The following is a 10180-nucleotide window of genomic DNA, read 5'->3' as shown; positions in this document are numbered from 1 at the left end:
CAATATCCATTAGACAATGTCTCCAAATGGCCACTTAATGGCACTTTCAATCCCAATATTTTAAGGGATTTATACAATTTCTGTGAGCATGCTAGTAAGTGGAAGGAACTTCCCTATGCTCAATCCTTTTCCTATCTCTGCATCAAACCGTCCCTCTGTACCTCCTGTTCCCCCACGCAGGTTCTATTAGCCTCTAAACCAGCTTCTTTTTATTTATTTATTTTATTATTTATTTTTTTTCTTTTATTATTCATATGTGTATACAAGGCTTGGTTCATTTCTCCCCCCTGCCCCCACCCCCTACCTTACCACCCACTCCGCCCCCTCCCTCTCCCCCCCACCCCCTCAATACCCAGCAGAAACTATTTTGCCCTTATTTCTAATTTTGTTGTAGAGAGAGTATAAGCAATAATAGGAAGGAACAAGGGTTTTTGCTGTCTAAACCAGCTTCTAAACAAATCAAATCCTCTCCCGAACCTCCTCCTTCCTCATGTAAGCAGACTTCTTGCGCTGCTCAAGCTGCCTGTCTCTTCCTATCTTCCTGAGGGACTTTCCTGTCATGGTGTTAAACCAGCCACTCCTTGCCAACCCTGGCCTCAAGGCGATTCCAGCTCTGGAGAGCTCATGCTCCCTCCCTGTGGGCCAAGACCAAGCCCTGGGTTTATTCGGTACGCCTCATGCTATGCTGGAGGAGTCCTGTTTGATTATGGCATCTGACGACTGCTTTTCTTCTCCCCCTCCAACCCCCCTCTGGTCTAATGCCCCTTTTTCCTGATACAGCGACTGGAGAGCGGAGATTTCGTGTTCCTGAAAGTGTTCCAGTACCAGTCAATGGGAGAGACCTAGAGCCACAGATGATGGCTAATCCCTCAGGCGTGTGTCACGCCTCCAGGTCTGCCTTCCCCTCCCCTACCTAAGATGTCAGCACACCTTTCTGCCTCCTCCATGGTCTCACCTGTCCTTTGTCTCTGCCTGCCTTCTCCTCCCTGGGCTTACTGGGACCCTGCCTCCCATGAAAAACTTGTAACATGGTACCTTATGACTTAAGTTATTCCAACTAGTTTTCCAGGCCTCTCAGTCTAAAGTAACTTTAAGTCAGCTGCTAGGCAAAAGCGCTTACAAGAAACTGCGGCTGCCACGCGCGATTGCCCTAACTCCGCCCCCACAGGGGGAGGAGGGAAAGCAAATAGGCGCGCTCGCTCATGCATGGCAGGAACACCTGCCATAGCTAAGAGAATCCATAGGCCAACCCAGCACATCCTAGGCTGCCAGGGGCACATGGCAGTGGCTGCAGCCCACCGCCACTTCCCCTAGAATAAACGTGTGCAGAGTACACAGGAAGGGGGGAGGGGCAACAGGCCGTAGGATCAGGCCTAGGCAGTCAGGCTCGCTTGTCCCAGGTGTGTGTGGAAGTGGTCAGTGTCTTGCACACGCACTGCTCCTAGCTCCACCTCACACCTCGGGGCACCGGACCCAGCCCTTGTAAGCCAATTGTTAGCTCAAGGTTATAGTCCCAAAAATCACAAAATGAACAGTATGGTACTGTTAGTGGCCTGGGATGCTCTCTAAATGCCCTTTTCTAACTTTACAAATGATTTATTCCTTTGTTTAAAAAGTAACCTTTATTAAGAGGCTGCCTGCTGTTAGCTGAAAGACAGGATCCTAGCGTTTTGTTCTTTCTAGATGGGACCTGCACCTTACAGTCTTATGGCTTGTAGATATTCGGAGCTTTGTACTGAGGCCTGACCTCAGTATGCCTTGGGTCACCAAGAGAAGTGGTCTTCACAGGGTTCATTAAATTACAATCCCATACTCCAATTAGACCTTTTCTATAAAAGGGAGAAAAGTAAACTGAGGTCCCCTTTACAAATTTTCTTTCATGTCAGGTTGGCTCCACAATTGCTATTTAGATACTCAAACCCTGGCCATCTTTGTAAGCCACTGCTTAAACACCCTCTGCCCTACCTTCTAAGCCACCCTAATATTCAAAACTTTCTAATGGGTGCTTCCCCCTTCAATAGGTAATGGTAGGAAGAGGGCGAGTCTATGTCCCCTTCCATCTATATCAGCTCTAAGGGAAATTAAAAAACATCTGGACAGCTATACTGATGCCCACACAAATACATTCAAGCCTTTATCTCTGTGATCCAAACCTTTCAATTGACATGAAAGGATTTTATGCTTCTATTAGACCAGACTCTTGTCTCATTAGAAAAGCAATGGGTTCTGGCCCAGGCCACTCAGGTTGGAAATGATTACCATTTACAATAAGCCCCAATACTAGTGGCACCTGGCAATGAGGGAATAAATGTGCTTACCTACAGGGGCACAGACAGTCCCCTTGACAGATCCACATCAAAAGGGGCTGGTGATATAGCTCAAGCAGTAGAGTGCTGCTTTGTAGGCATAAAGTCCTGAGTTCAATCCCCAGTACAGCCAAAGATAAGTGACATTAATGTCACTTCAGCCATCTCATACTGGAAGAAAGTAGTTTAACCTAGACCAGATCCCTCATTCTTCAAGTGAGGAAACTGAGGTCCAGAATAGTTTAAAGACTTGTTCTCCAGAGTGTCAGGTGTCAATGTAAAATAACAACTTTGCTTTACAGTGACGCTCTGAAGAAAATCCCCTTACCTTTCTGCAGCATCTTAAGGATGCTATCAGAAAGCATACCACAATGAACCCAGAGTCATAGGTGAGAGAGATTCTCCTCAAAGACAAATTTCTAACAGTCAGCCCCAGATATTTGTAGAAAACTCAGTCTGTGGCTGAAGGAGAAAAGTCATTGGATCAACTAATATAACTAGCCTGTAATCCTTGCTCTGGAGGCTGAGGCAGGAGAATCAAGAGTTCAAGGCCTGCTTGGGCTATATAGCAAGATCCTGTCTTAAAGCAAATAATGTTTAAAAAATGTCGGTGTCAACTTCCTAAAATGATTTCATGTCCCCTCTCTCTGCTGTAGGTTGTGATTTGAATTGAAAATGATTTATGTTTACTAAGAACTTAACAAAGCATCTGGCACCTAAAGCTTAATATCAGGTACTCTTTAATGTGGTTGTTACTAGGAGCAGATTGACCAGGGTTCTCTCCCTCCAGTGTCTCTCACCTTGGCTTCTTATGGTGTGTCAGCATTCCTACACTGGGTTTCTCCACTCCATAGGAGCCATAGCCCAGGTTGCTCTGTGATGCCAGCAAGGAAAAGGGAAAGAGTGCTTTGCCTTCTCCTTCCAGCTTCAGTGCTAACCATGACTAGCATTCAGTGTGTGCTGATGTAGTATCATACAGAGACTGTTCCAAGTCTTTCCAGTGTCCTCTCACTGTGACAACCTCCAATGGGGTCTGTGGCAGAGAGTGATTGGATGCTAACTAGACCCATTTCCTCTTCCTGGGCCCACAGGGAAGCCACACTGCCCAGACCCCTTGCATCTAGATGGGGTCATGTGATTAGTTCTTGCCAATGGAATGTAAGTAGCAGTGACCAAGACCATGGCCCAAGACAAGTAAGAATAAAAATTCACTGGCACTGGTGGCTCACACCTGTAATCCTAGCTACTCAGGAGGCAGAGATCAGGAGGATTGCAATTACAAGCCAGCCCTAGCAAATAATTCCAGATCCTATCTAAAAAAAAAACCCAACACAAAAAAAAAGGTTGGTGGAGTGACTCAATTGATAAAGTCCCTGCCTAGCAAGTGTGAGACCCTGAGTTCAAACCCCAGTACCACCAAAAAAGAGGAAAAAAAAAAAGGAGTGACAAGAGGAGGCACCTAGATTCTGAAAATCTCCATCCATTCCCAGAAAAGACATAAATATCTCTCCCCTCAAAAAAAAGTAAGAACCCCTCTTCCATGCTATTTCTTTAACTTACCATGATGGGGCGGTTTTCAAGTCTTGTATTTAAGATGGTCAAACCACATGATAGAATGAGATCTGTGAAGTCTATGGATGACTTCCTAGAGCTTTTACTTGCAAGGGCAGAGTTAAACACAGAACTGATAGCTGTGGCAGAGACCATATGTCCCTTTCCCGTATCTAGTCCATCTTGTGCCACTACTTCAGAATACCTGAGGCTGCATAATTTATAGAGCATAAACTTATTGGCTCACAGTTCCAGAGGTTGAAAAGTCTAATATCAATATTCTGGCATCTGGTGAGGGTCTTCTTGCTTCATTGTAACCTGATGGAAGGGATTACATGGCAGAAAGCAAGAGGATGAGAGGGAGGCTGAACTCTTTCTTTTATAAGAGCCCCAATTCCATCCATGATGGTGGAGCCCTCCTGGGACTTCTCAAAGGTGAGCCTCTCAAAGGTGAGTATTAAGAGGTGAGCCTCTTAATACTGTTACAACAGCAATTAAATTGCATGAGTTTTGGAGGAAACATTCAAACCATACCACCCTCCTCAAACTGAAAACATTTACTCATTGGCCTTTTATTTATTTTTAAAGTATTATTCCTGCTCTAACTTAAAACATAAAAAACAAACAAACAAACAAACAAACAAAAAACAGAACCCAAACCTCTGACACCTTGATCTTAGACTTCCAGCCTCCAAAACTGTGGAAAGCCAATGTGAGTCATGTGCCGGACCAATCACCGTAGCTAAAGTGAGTGAAGTGATATGATTGATAAAGCTTGCCTCAGGTGCTTGCCTGTTAGCCAGTCAGTGTGGCCAGAAAGGCAGGGTCTTATAGCCAGAGCAAAGGGAGATGTAATACCCTATGTATCTTCACAATTCATGTGCTGAAGCCCTAACCCCCAAGGTGACTGTTTTTAGAGACAGGGCCTTTCAGGAGGTAATTAAGGTTAAATGAGGTCATGAACAGGGCATTAATCCTATAGGACTGAGGTCCTTATAAAATGAGGAAAAGATACCAGAGCTTTCTGGCTTCCTCCACACTAAAGAAAAGAAAGGCCAAGTGAGGCCACAATGAGACAGCTCCATCTGCAAGCTGAAAAGAAGTCTCACCAGATCCAAGTCTGTTGGCACCTTGTTCTTGGACTTCTGGCATTTTTGTTAAGGCAGCCTGAGCAATTAATATAGGGGGAGTGGGTTCCCAAATGATTTGGGGACAGGGGACTACAGACAAGTGACTTAACAGTGGGAGAGATTGTGAGCCAGTTTGTGTCTGCAGCACTATTGTCAAATAATATTAACAGTAGATTACTATACTTAGGAGTGTTTATGCCAGCGTGTAGGATCAAAGCCAAAAGTGGATCTCACTCACATTGCTGAGTAGTCACTAAAAAAACTGGATCTCAGATTTTCTCTGTCTGCCCAATATTCTTGGCAAGGTTCCCCCAAACTTTCTCTCTGGGGTCCTTTAGATCATTTTCCTGCTACTCACATATTTACTGTCACATGTACACATAAGTATATTCATATACATATTGGTTCACACAAAAAGGAAGTGCTCAAAAGAATGATGGGAAGAAGTCAAAAGGGCACGGGAGCCAGCTTGAAGGGGCTCCACTAGCCAAATCAAGGAGAATTTGAAAGTCAAAATTAATAACAACAGCAACAAATTATAATCCAATGAGAAAAATAAGGATCTATGAGCCATACTGATAGAAAAATAAGTAAATAAATTGAAGAGGAGGAAATCCTTTTTTTCCTTACAGTGAAATGCTAACTACTAAATATAGAAAGAATGAGTTAGAAACTCATCAAAGGGCAGTAGAACTCATGGACAAAAGCTTGATGAAGAACAACGTATTAGATAGTTCTCCGAGTTTCTCCTCAGGAAGCATGGTAACTTTAAGTGATCCAAGTAGATCGCCTATATTGGGATAAACTGACATCATGCACTTCTGGTTATGACACACTGAATCAGAGGTGTGCCAAGGTGGGCTGTGTGATGGGAGCCATTTGCCCTGGGCAGTAAAGAATGGATGGATGTTTTTTAAGAATGTAAAAAGGGACTAAAATTGATTTGCTTCTACTGAGGCCAATAGGAGAAGGGGACCAGGAACTAGAGAAAAGGTTAGATCAAGAAGAATTAACTTAGAAGGTAACACACACGCACAGGAAATTAATGTGAGTCAACTCCCTGTATAGCTATCCTTATCTGAACCAGCAAAAACCCTTGGTCCTTCCTATTATTGCTTATACTCTCTCTTCAACAAAATTAGAGATAAGGGCAAAATAGTTTCTGCCGGGTATCGAGGGGATGGGGGGAGAGGGAGGGGGAGGAGTGGGTGGTAAGGGAGGGGGTGGGGGCAGAGGGGAGAAATGACCCAAGCATTGTATGCACATATGAATAATAAAAAATAAAAATAAAAAAAAAATAAAATTGATTTGCTTCTGATTATTGCCATTTGCCAGTAATTTGGCAGTAAAACAGTCATCCCTGAAAACATCTAAACAATCACTATCAATACTTTTTTTTTTGGCAGTGTTAACAGCACTGTACAGTCTGTGATCAGAAGACTTCCAAATTCTTTGCGTCCAGTGGAGGAAAATCCACTGCAGCATATGTGAGTGTAAATGGGGTTTATTAAGGGTAGGGAAGGGAAATACAAAAGGGAGCATGGTGGGCGCAGGTGGAATCTGTAGGCAGAGAAAGTGAGTGTCTCTTCTTAGATACTTTAAAAACTGCTGAGCTAGTGAAAGGGAGGAATCAGGTGAATTCCATCCAATAATCAATGAGTGGGGAGGGGCATGGGTGGTCCCTGGCCAGGTGCAGGTGGTCTGGGCCTTCCCAGGGCAACTTACGTATAAGTCCCTGACTTTCCTTACTTCTAACCTTCCTGGGGGTGCTGAGGTTTGAACTCAGGGCCTCAAGCTTGCTAGGCAGGCCTCTACACCTAAGCTACATGCTCAGCACTTGCTATCATTACTTTTAAGATTTAATTATATATCCAGTACACATACACAGACACACACACATGTGATTCAAGTTAGCAATGGTTTTCCTTTTGCATGGTATGGGCCTCAAACCTAGGAACTTGAGAATGCTGGGCAAGCGTTTTACTTGCTACATCCCCAGTGCAATGAGTAAATTTTAATAATTTACTTAGTAAATATACAGAGGTATAGAGTAGGCTGTGGCATATGTGGGCTCTGGAAGATGTGCTTGTTTTCAGAGTACGTTCGTCTGGGTTCTTAATTGATGAAGCTAACTTTGATGTGGTCTGTGCCTCCAGTCCCTGTGTGTTACATGCCCCTGTGTGTAAAGAGGAGACCTGAAATAAGCAATGATAGCAAAGAATGATGGGAAAGAAACAGCCTGAGTTAGTTTCTGACATTTTGTGTGACTACCTAGAATTTTTCCCCCATGTGTGACCCTTTTGAGAACTCGGGGAAAATTTAGTCATTCTTCTTAGTCTCACGTCACTGATCAGAAATGCTACAGATTAAAGGTCTGAGTGAAAAGACTTTCGTAGACACAACCATGGCTCAACACAGAGCTGTGCATGCAGTATAGGTGGCATTTGGGTAGTTAACCTCAACTTTTGAAGTGTTGTGTGATCCGAAGGGGACCTGTTCAGATTTTGCTCTTGCTGTGCATGACAATGTTTCTCCCACTCAGTTGTCTTTTTTGCAAGTGTGAGTTTCAAGTGAGGTCAATCAGACACAAAAATATTCAGCCAGAATCAGACCTGCTTGCTGTACAGTAAACTATCAAGCTTTAACTTTGCTCCTTGAAGGTTGGTACGTAGAAATTGTGAAGTTCATTAACTGCAACAGCATCATGTAACATTTACATAAAAAAACAATTAAATATAAAGAAGAGATCTGGAGAGGCAATACAAAATGTTAGTCTTATGTTGCCAGGAGAAATAAAGGCGGGATGTCTGAATATCATGAGTGTCTTTATCAAGAATTGGACACTCTTCAAAAACAAGTCAGGTGACATTGGCTCATGCCTGTAAATTCTAATTACTATGGAGGCAGAGACCAAGAGGATCTCAATTTGAGGGCAGCTCAGGCAAATAGTTCATCAGACCCTATCTTGAAAGAATCCAACATGAAACAGGGCTGGTAGAGTGGCTCAAGTGGTAGAGCGCCTGCCTAACAGCAGGAAGCCCTAGGTTCAAACCCCAGTACCACCAAAACAGGAAAAAAAAATCAGTACATTTCCTTTTTTTTCCTTTTCTTTCTTTTTTTGGTGGTAGTGGGGGGTTGAGTTCAGGGCCTCACACTTGCTAGGCAGGTGCTGTACCGCTCTGTGAGCTACTCTGCCAGCTCCTGATATTGTTTCTTATGACCGTGACTATCACTCATATGATTTCATAATTATTTCCAAAAACTGTGCCATATAAAAGAGGGGGAGTTAATGAAAAAAGAAAAATATCTGTTGTGGGTGTGGAATACCCTAGGAAAGCCACTGAGGATACCACCTTCTACAATATTCCTAACAAAAATGTATGGTCAGATCTGGTCATGAACAAACATCAGACAAACCGAAACGGAACGACATTTTACAAAACAACTGGCCTATGGAATCTTCAAAAATGTCAAGGTCAAGAAAGGCAGAGAAAGACTTGGGAGTTGTTTCAGACTAAAGGAGAGTAAAGAGATGACAAATGCAATAGCCATCTTGGATTGGATCCTGGACTGGACTTTATTGAATGATAAATTCAAACATGGACTGTGGATTAGTCAACAGAATTGAAACAATGTTAAATTTCCTGTTTTTCATGATAATATTTTTTTTTCATTTTTCTTTTATTATTCATATGTGCATACAAGGCTTGGTTTATTTCTCCCCCCTGCCCCCACCCCCTCCCTTACCACCCACTCCACCCCCTCCTGCTCCCCCCCTCAATACCCAGCAGAAACTATTTTGCCCTTATCTCTAATTTTGTTGTAGAGAGAGTATAAGCAATAATAGGAAGGAACAAGGGGTTTTGCTGGTTGAGATAAGGATAGCTATACAGGGCATTGACTCACATTGATTTCCTGTGCATGGGTGTTACCTTCTAGGTTAATTCTTTTTAATCTAACCTTTTCTCTAGTTCCTGGTCCCCTTTTCCTATTGGCCTCAGTTGCTTTAAGGTATCTGCTTTAGTTTCTCTGCATTAAGGGCAACAAATGCTAGCTAGTTTTTTAGGTGTCTTACCTATCCTCACCCCTCCCTTGTGTGCTCTCGCTTTTATCATGTGCTCATAGTCCAATCCCCTTGTTGTTTTTGCCCTTGATCTAATGTCCACATATGAGGGAGAACATACGATTTTTGGTCTTTTGAGCCAGGCTAACCTCACTCAGAATGATGTTCTCCAATTCCATCCATTTACCAGCGAATGATAACATTTCGTTCTTCTTCATGGCTGCATAAAATTCCATTGTGTATAGATACCACATTTTCTTAATCCATTCATGATAATATTTTTGTTTCTTAAGAGAATGCTGTTGTTCTTAGAAAATATACTGTGAAATATTTGGTGGAAAAGAGAGGTGATGCCTTCCTATGAGTGTGAGTTTGTGTGTGTGTGTGTGTACGTGTGTGTATAAATACATATTTAGGGCAGACACTGGTGGCTCATGCCTATAATCCTAGCTACTCAGGAGGCAGAGATCAGGAGGATTGAGGTTCAAAGCCAGCCCAGGCAAATAGTTCATGAGACCCTATCTCAAACAAATCCTTTACAAAAAAGGGCTGGTGGAGTGGCTTGAGGTATAGGCCCTGAGTTCAAACCCTATTACTGAAAAAAAAAAAAAGCCATATTTATGTAGAGCCAAAGTGAATGAGGCCTGGGTAGAAACTATTTGGAAGTTTCTCATGCTATTTTGCAACTTTTCTATAAAATTGAAATTATTTCATTGCCCAAACTGGACCCAGTGGTGTGTGACACTGAGTCACTGAGGGTCATTTTGGCAACAAGGGACATAGGTTTGCTACAGTGGGTTAAGTATGGTCCCTAAAAGATTTATGCTCTACCTCTCAAAACTTGCAAATGTGAACTTATCCGATAAAAGGATCTTTGCATGTGTAATGAAGTTAATCTTGAGATGAGATCATTCAGGTGGGCCTTAAATCCAATGACAAGCATCCCTGGGAGAAAGGAGGAAAAGGTCATTTGAAGGTCGGAGTTATGAACCCAGCAGATGCTGGAAGGGACAAAGGAGGGAGTATGGACCCTGCTGACAGCTTGATACTGAACTTGGGACCTCCAGAGTTGTGAGAGAACAAATCGTGGTTGTTTCAAGCCTCCAAGTTTGTGGTCATTCAGTACGACA

This window comes from Castor canadensis, chromosome 7 (genome assembly GCF_047511655.1).
Source record: "Castor canadensis chromosome 7, mCasCan1.hap1v2, whole genome shotgun sequence".
In the NCBI taxonomy this organism is placed as follows: Eukaryota; Metazoa; Chordata; class Mammalia; order Rodentia; family Castoridae; genus Castor; species Castor canadensis.
This window is presented reverse-complemented; position numbering follows the sequence as displayed.